Source organism: Malus sylvestris, chromosome 10 (assembly GCF_916048215.2).
Source record: "Malus sylvestris chromosome 10, drMalSylv7.2, whole genome shotgun sequence".
NCBI classification, from domain to species: Eukaryota; Viridiplantae; Streptophyta; class Magnoliopsida; order Rosales; family Rosaceae; genus Malus; species Malus sylvestris.
The window spans coordinates 12,440,399-12,449,194 of NC_062269.1; the positions used below are offsets into that span (position 1 = coordinate 12,440,399).

Genomic DNA, 8,796 nt, shown 5'->3' on the forward strand with positions numbered 1-8,796 from the left:
TAAAGATTATAAAAACGCTTGGTGGCGACATCATGGTGAGAAAAACATTGGAGAGCAAAATGTGGCAATCGGAGAAGAAGAAATAGGAGATGAGGTGGTTGGTATGCATGATTTTCTTAATGATGTATTTGTCCAACCATTTATAGAAGAAGGTGTTGGGCCGTCTATTGAACCCCCTATTGGGGAAAGGCGTCCAAAAGAGGTGGAGACTTTTTTTAGATTGCTTGAAGAGGCAGATCAAGATTTGTGGCCATGATTTAAAGAGTTTAATAAATTGGAAGCAGTTGTAAGACTGTATCAAATCAAGTGTTTAGCGGGAATGCCAGACGAGATGTTCACCGCTTTACTATAGTTAATTAAAAGAATGTTGCCTAAAGGGGATTGTTTGTCTGAATCCTGTTATAAAGCAAAAAAAACTGATAAATGACTTGGGTCTGAAGTATGTGAAAATTGATGCATGTCCCAATGATTGCATGATCTATTAGAAAGATACTTCGGAGTTGACCGTGTGCTTGGTTTGTGGTGAATCAAGATATAAAATTACCAATGCAGAGGATAGCTTAAGAAAAAAGATCGCAGCTAAGGTTATGTGGTATTTTCCTTTAAAACCACGATTGCAACGATTTTTTATGTCGAAGCATACTGCTGAATATATAAGGTGGCATGCAACTGAATGTCCTAAGGATGAGTTTATGAGGCATCCTTCAGATTCTCTAGCATGGAAGCATTTGGATAATTTATAACCAGATTTTGCGTCAGAAATTTGAAATTTCAGATTAAGGTTGGCCAGTGATGGATTTAATCCTTTTGGGAAAATGAGGCATGACCATAGCACATGGCCTGTGGTGCTTTCTGTTTACAATTTGTTGCCTTGGATGTGCATAAAGCAACCAAATTTGTTGTTGTCTCTATTAATACTAGGACCGCGCAGTCCTGGTAAAGAGATTGATGTATACATGCATCCACTAATTGACAAGTTGAATGAGTTGTGGGAGGTGGGCACTCCCACTTATGATGCATATTCCAACCAAAGTTTTACAATGAAGGATGTCGTCTTATGGACTATAAATGATTTTCCAGCTTATGAAATGTTGTCAGGATGGAGTACACATGGCTATAAAGCCTGTTCACATTGCATGCATGATAAAGAATCTATATACTTGCCGGTGAGTCGTAAGATTTGTTATATGGGGCATCGATGTTTTCTTGAAGATAATCATAGGTTTCGAAGGCAAACCATAAATTTTAATGGTCATCGAGAGCATCGTAGTGCACCAAGGTAGTGGACTGGTTTACAGTGTCTCGAAGAACTTTCTATTACTTTTGGAAAACCAAAGAAAGATGCTTCTGTTGGGCAATGCAGAAAAAGAACTTCGGGCAGTACAAGTAGTAATAGTCAGTGGAAGAAAAAATCTATTTTTTATGAACTACCTTATTTGAGGCATCTGTTGATTAGACACAATCTCGATGTTGTGCATATCGAGAAGAATATATGTGAAGTGTGGTGGGAACATTGCTAGATATAGAAAAGTCTAAAGATGGATTAGTTGCACGTGCAGATCTTGAAGTCTTGAACATAAGGCGTAGTCAACACCCACATAGAGAAGGAAATAGAACATTTCTACCTCCAGCATTGTTCACGTTGAAAAGAGTAGAAAAAACTGCGTTTTGCAAAGTGTTGTCTACCATTCGGGTTCCCGATGGATATTCTTCAAATTTATCGAGATGTGTACACGTGAATGAACAAAAAATATATGGGTTGAAAAGTCACGATTGTCATGTTTTAATGCAGCAGTTACTCCCGCTTGCAATATGCCCGGTTTTGCCTAAAGCTGTTCCTATGGTATTATTAGAGTTGAGTGCAATTTTCAGACAGTTGTGTAGTAAGAATGAGTTTAATGAAGGATTCAAGCAACTGAATTCAAGAATTGCCTACTTGAAAAAATATTCCCTCCTGCATTTTTTGATATAATAGTGCACCTTCCAGTTCACTTGGCAGATGAAGCAGCTCTTGCAGGGCTTGTTGAATATAGATGGATGTATCCAATTGAACAGTAATTAATAAATTTTTATAAATTTTTTACAATTGTAGTCATAGCTTTAATTTATAATTATAATAATTTGTGATTCGTTTATAATTGTAGGTATTTGCAAATGTTGAAGCACTATGTTCGTAATAAGGGTCGTCCTGAAGGTTCTATTGCTGAAGCATATTTGGTGGATGAATGCTTGTCCTTCTGTTCCATGTATCTTAGAGATGTTGAGTCTCGTCGCACCCGTAAAGGCCGAAATGAAGATGGTATTGGACGTGGAGTGTTTGGTGGGTTATCAATTTTTGACTCCAAAGGATGTTATATGGGTTCAGGAGAAAATGTGATGCTCGATCTAAATGTTCTTGATCGGTGCCATAGATACATTCTAAATAATTGTGATGAAGTTCACCCATTTAGAAGGTAAGAACGTTTAATCTTATGTCTTAATGTTTTATTGGTTTTCTTAACTTTGAAAAATTAATTATCTAAATTTGGACATAAATGCCCAAGCAACATGAGAAATTCTTGAAAATGAAACATCATCGAGAAAGGTTAACTATGCGACAAATTCAGGAGCTAAGCAAGAAAGAATTTCGAGAATGGTTCAAGCAACATGTGAGTTGATAGAACAATCACATTATTAATTTATATTTTTACATTTTAATTATAACATGATTTTAGTTATCATGTCAACTTTTATCATCATTTTATTACAGATGAATTCAATATGTCATCCTAATGACACGTTGATATCTCAAGACTTGCGTTGACTAGCTAATTATCCTAGCAGGGTTGTGAGTAGATATAAAAGTCACATTGTTCATAGGTTCAGATTTCGTATAAAATCTGTGGATGACAAGCATAAGAATCAAAATTGTGGTGTCTTTGTACTTGCAAATGTTCCTGGTGCAATTGGGCAAGTGAATTGTTATGGCAGAGTTGTAGATATGTTCGAGGTTAAATATTATGGTCATGCTGAGCCAGGAGATAGGGGTCAAGTTGTGATGTTATTTAAGTGCGAATGGGTTAATAGTGAAAGTCCACGAGGAATGAAGACTGATCAATATGGATTCACTATGGTGAACTTCAATCGACTAGGATTTAAAGAGGATCCTTTCATATTAGCATTACAAGCATTTTACGTCGAGGACACAGTTGAAAAAGATTGGCACGTAGTTGTTTGAACACAGCCAAGGGATTTGTTTGACATATTAGAGCATAGTGATACAATTGAAGATTATGTGGTACCAAATTTGGATGATTAGATACTTGACCATGAAAATTTCCATACAAGGATTGGCGTGGAAGAGACTTCTTTTCATGAATCATTACCGTTGCCTACCCAGTTCGCTAGTAATGCCAATGCTGACGACGACACGACATATGATGACATGGAATAAATATATTAACTGTTTTTTGTGTTTTAAGTATTAATTAGACAATATTTTTGTTTTCTATTACGTATATGGTTTAAGTTCAATTTTATTTATTAAAATCTTAAAATGTTATATGAGATAACCAAAAAAAAAAAAAAACTCGATATTTATTTTTATGGGTTAAACATTTTTTTTAAAACTATTTTGCTGTCGCTTTAGGCGACGGCATGGATGAGGTAGTGTCGGCTAAAACCGACATGAAGTGGACTTGGGAAGACCATTTTCAATTAGTCACTTCGTATGTAAAGTGGGTCAGAAAGTGGTTGTATGATTTAATGCGGCAGTAAAGTGTGTCAGTGGTAGTGTCAGTTTAAACCGACACTAAATATAACTAAACCGACGCAACAGCCACATCATTAAAGCTTGTCAGACAATAGTGTCGGTTTTAAGCGACATCCAGATTAACTAAAGCGACGCCATGTAAATTTCAAATAACTATGTCAGAAAGTTGTTGTCTTATTAGATGCAGCAGTAAATGTGTCTGTGATGGTGTCGGTTTAAACCGACACGAAGTTTAGTTAAAGCGATGTTGGTTTATTAACTTTTGTCAAAAGTGTGTGGAAGGTAGTAAATGTGTCAGTAATGGTGTCAGTTTAAACCAACACCAAGTTAAGCTAAAGTGACGCCGTCGCTGGTTCATTAAATTTTGTCAGAAGTCTATGGATTTAATAATAGCAGTAAATGTGTCAGTGATGGTGTCGAATTGAACTGACACCAAGTGTAGCTAAACTGACGCAACGTTTGGTTCATTAAATTTTGTCAGAAAGTAGGTGGGTTTAATTTTATCAGTAAATGTCAGTGGTATTGTCGGTTTAAACCGACACTATTACTCAGTTATTTCGACACTAGTAGGTTTTAAAGCGACGTCAGTGGTTTAATGTCGGTTTTAACCGACGCCAAGTTAGCATCCATATTTAATTCCCTTATTCCCCCCCCCCATTTCGCCCGCGCTTTCTTTTCTTCCCAAAATTCAGTCTATCCATCTCCTTCCCAATTTCTTCCGTTTTCCACTTCTTCTCTCATTTCACTTTTTAGTTTTTTACTTCTTGCAAATTGTTTTGTTATGGATCATTTTGAAGATGAACTTGCTGACCAACCCCATTTCGAAGAGGAAGAAGTCGAAGGTTGTTCATTTTTAATTTATTATGGTTTTTAGTTTTAGTTTTTTTGTTTTGGTCCATGGTTTTTAATTGTTTTTTCTTTGTTTATAAGGAACAACTCAACGAGGACAGGGACCCTTGATTCCTAACTGGAAGGAACAAGTTTGTTGTTTTGATGCATCGGGAAAATGCATTAGTGAAAATTCCAATGCATTTTCAAAACATGTAGCGGCAGAGGTAAGAGATTCTAGACATATGCCGTTGGTGAGTGATTGGCGTCAAATAAAGGAAGATCGCAGAGAAGCTTTTTGGATAAGAATAAAGGTAGAATTATTTTTTTTTGTTACTAGAAGAGAGTATAATTAGTCAATGTTTGTAGTAATAATTAATTTGCTTGATTTTTTTTATGCGTACAGGAAACTATTATTTTTCAAGAAGAGGATATGGCGAAAATGCCAATGATCCGGCACATGACACTTCATATTGCGGAGCATGCGCATAAGGAGTATAGAAATAAATTGAAAAAAAAATATTATACTGATAAACCAGTCGAGGAGTACCAGAAAACTCCTCCTAATGTGGATCCTCAACTGTGGGCTGAATTGATCTCCTACTGGAACAAAGAAAAAACGAAGGTAAACTTTTTATTATTTATTTTATTAAAGTTTGTAATGTTTTTAATAAATTATTTTTTTCTAGGAGATTGCTGCAAAAAATAAGTATAATCGGCAGTTGAAAACGATGAACCACACAACTGGTGCAAAGTCTTTTGCAAGAGTTAAGGCATAACTTGTAAGGGTTGTTCATTTTCAAGAATTGTAGATATTTTTAAATTTAATATATTATTGGTAGAAATTTATTTATAATTTGATGGTTGGTGAAAATTGTTTTTTTTTTGTTTTGTTGTTGACTTATAATTATAGCGGAAAAAGCATGAGGAGGCAGATCCTGTTTCGTTTTTTCGTCACTGTCATACTCGAAAGGATCGCACTTAGATTGATGAAACGTCGGAGCGCACTGGGGTAATTGATTTTTTCTTTGTAGCATATCATTGTTATTAAATTTTATTATCTATAGTTGAATTCTTATTTTTAAAAATTTTATTGCAAGGTAACTATGGAGGGGAATATTCAAACTATGATTGAGTCTGGGCATGAAGATGGTGATGAGCTTAGGACCCAGGTTTATGTGGAGACGATGGGTCCTGAGCGTCATAATAGAGTACGAGGGTATGGACATGGGGTGACTCCGGATATGGTGTCGTATGCATCTTCCTCAACTTCTTCTAATTCTTCCAGAAGATCATCCAAGAGTTCAGTGGTAGTTTTGTTGGCCGAGAACAATGAATTGAAAAGGAAGGAAGAAGCTCATGCTAAACGGATGGCAGATCTAGAATTTTTGCTTGCAGAAACACGCAGCCAGCAGCAGGAACAGAATCAGCTATTTAAGTTGTTACTGCAAAAAATTCAGCTAATATCACCGTATAGCCCAGGAACCAAACAATCAGGCCAGGGTCAGCCGCCTCCTCCATATCCATACCCACAAGGAACCCAACAGTCACCCCAAAATCAGCCTCCTGGTGCACCTGTATATCCGTATACAGGCTATAATCAGCAACCTCTATATCTGATGTATCCGACACAGCTCATGGCATACATGCAGCAGCCATCCATGGCTTGCATGCAGTAGTAGCCACCCATGTCATACATGCAGCAGCCGCCATATCAAATGCCTGTATATCGACCAGAGATGGCTTCTCATGATAGGATTTACCTGGATGTTCCAATTGAAGGTTTTTCTGGAATGCTTGCAGGTGGTCCATTAGATGTGGACATGACAAGGTTTATTGGATCACAAGGAGGATCTCAACAAGCATCTCAAGAAGGAACTCGAGAAGCATCTCGAAAAGGACAGGGTCACATTTGGGCTCTGGTTCTGCTAAATAGTGTGGTTCGCTTTCTTGTTGACTATGTATGACACTTGTGCTGGCGTTTATAGTTTCTATTTCTGTTTTTTGTATGTTGTATTTGTAATGTCGGATTTGGTGTTTGTTATGACAGATGAGTTTTTGTATGTTATTTGAAATATAAAATATTTGTTATGAGTTTTTGTTCATGGTTGACTAAGACTTGGCCTATAAATGATATATTGGTTGGAACTATTTTCATATAAATTTTTGTAATTGTTATTAATTAAAAACTGATGTGAAGACTTGAAAAAATATATTAAAATATAACAATTACAATTTGACGTGAGGATTTGTAAAATTTTTTATTTTTAATATGTGTAGTGTCGATTGTAAGCGACGTTAACTTGCGTATTTTATTATTTTAGCTCAATTGATGTCGGTTGGAAGCAACACCAAGTGTGATATTTTAATTATTTATTTACTACTTAATGTGGGTTTGAATCAACATCTTGTCGCGTTTCTACGTCGCTTATAAGCGACGTCAATGGTAATGTCGCTTTTAAGCGACGCCTTTGTTCCTTTTTATTTTATATTACTTTGCTTCATGGTGTCAGTTTAAGGTGCCTAAGTGACGTCAATACCCTTTTTGTGACGGTAGCGTTGGTGTCGGTTCCTATATCTGACATTGCACGATTTAATGTCGGATTTTGCCTAATAATCCGACAGTAAGTGGTATTTCCTGTCGTTTTTAATCCGACAGTAATATCCCCATTTGTAGTAGTGGGATTTAGGTTTTTCATAAAATTTATTGGTTTCAAAATGTTTATTTTTAGTTTTATATTTATTGTATTTAAGGTATTGTCTACCTGAGTACTTGTTGAAGTACTTTTGATAGACTTGTGATTTTTTCTTCTTATTAGAAGGAGCAATTGGAGGTAATCCGTATTGTTCACAGAACGTGCCTAATTCGTATTTAGCGATGGTTTTATCTTTGTTAACTTGTTTTGAAATTTTCATATCGATACACATTTTCAAGCCTTCTTTCTGGATAATATTAATTATATTTCCATAAGTAAGGTTATGATATGGTATGATACCATCTTCATTTACTAAGACATTTCTAATTTTGTGTGCAAAAAGATTTGGTAATCCATTTATAAATTTTTCTTTCCAAAATGGTTGATTACTGTCTTCTCTAAGCATGACTTTAGACATGAACACATCTTTGTACCATCTAAAGTCGCTTAGAGTTGGACATCTCAGATTGCTGAGTTGATCATGAATTCTAGAAGTAACATTACTAGGTGTTCCTATGAAGTGTTCTATAATTGTGAAGGGTAATGTATTTACTGCGTCTGGGACCCCTTGTCCAATGTGCTCATCAAAAATAGGTATTCCTTCTTCATCCTTCTTAACAGCATTTTTTATCCTGTTTCTGGATTGTTCAGTGAGATGTTTCTCCCACCAGGAATGGAGCATTCCCGTAAATCCAGTGACCAAAAGGTCGACAACATGAGGTTCGCTATGATTATGATTGGTAATATAGCTATTAGCAACCATAAAGATGTGTTGGAGCTTATTAAGAAGCTCTTGTTCTGACAAACCATCTATATTCCATTCATAGAATTTATCAGAAGAGACAGAGAATTGGTTTTGGATATTTCGTTCTTCAAATTGAATGTCGGGAGGTGATGGTCTGGGATACCAATTCTTGGTAAGAGATGTTGAATTGACTCATCTGTTGGTAATTCTTTTAAGTTCAAGATTTTGAAAAGCGTGTTCAACTTTTCGAATAGAATTTGAAGCATTGGTTGACTCCGAGGATGTTGAAGATATTTCATAAGAGGATTCTTCTGGATGGTTTAAAACATGAAATGTTTTTTCCTTTTTTTAATTCTAATAACATTTGTTCTATTTTTTGAGTTATGGAGGTTGTTTTTAAGGCTACTACCTTTGAAGAAGAGTATGGGAAGTTAACCAGGGGTTTTTCCCTGATTTCAGACTTTGCCTGGGAAAGCCTATCGATTTTTGTTTCTATTTTATCTAATTGTTTACCAATGGTATGAAGACTCTGATTAGTGAAGTTATTTTGTTCAATGACTGGTTTTACTCCCGCATCTTCCTTAGGAAGCTTAAAAGGAGTAGCTGGAATTTGCGTATTGGCAGTTTTGATAAGAATGGTTTCTTGTGGAGGATGACTAGAAGAGACAATAGTTTTGTCTTTTTTAAGCCAATTTTCTTTAGTTATTACTTCTAATTTTTTGTCAAACTCGTAGTACTTTTCGACATAATCAAAGAAAAATACTTCAACTTTGTGG

The 8,796-nt window shown here is 35.7% G+C and overlaps 1 pseudogene; it reads left to right on the forward strand.

Annotated features, from left to right (window-relative positions):
* The first annotated feature begins 4,349 nt into the window (after positions 1-4,349).
* On the forward strand, positions 4,350-6,258 carry LOC126584243 (uncharacterized; annotated as a pseudogene).
* The last annotated feature ends 2,538 nt before the right edge of the window (positions 6,259-8,796 follow it).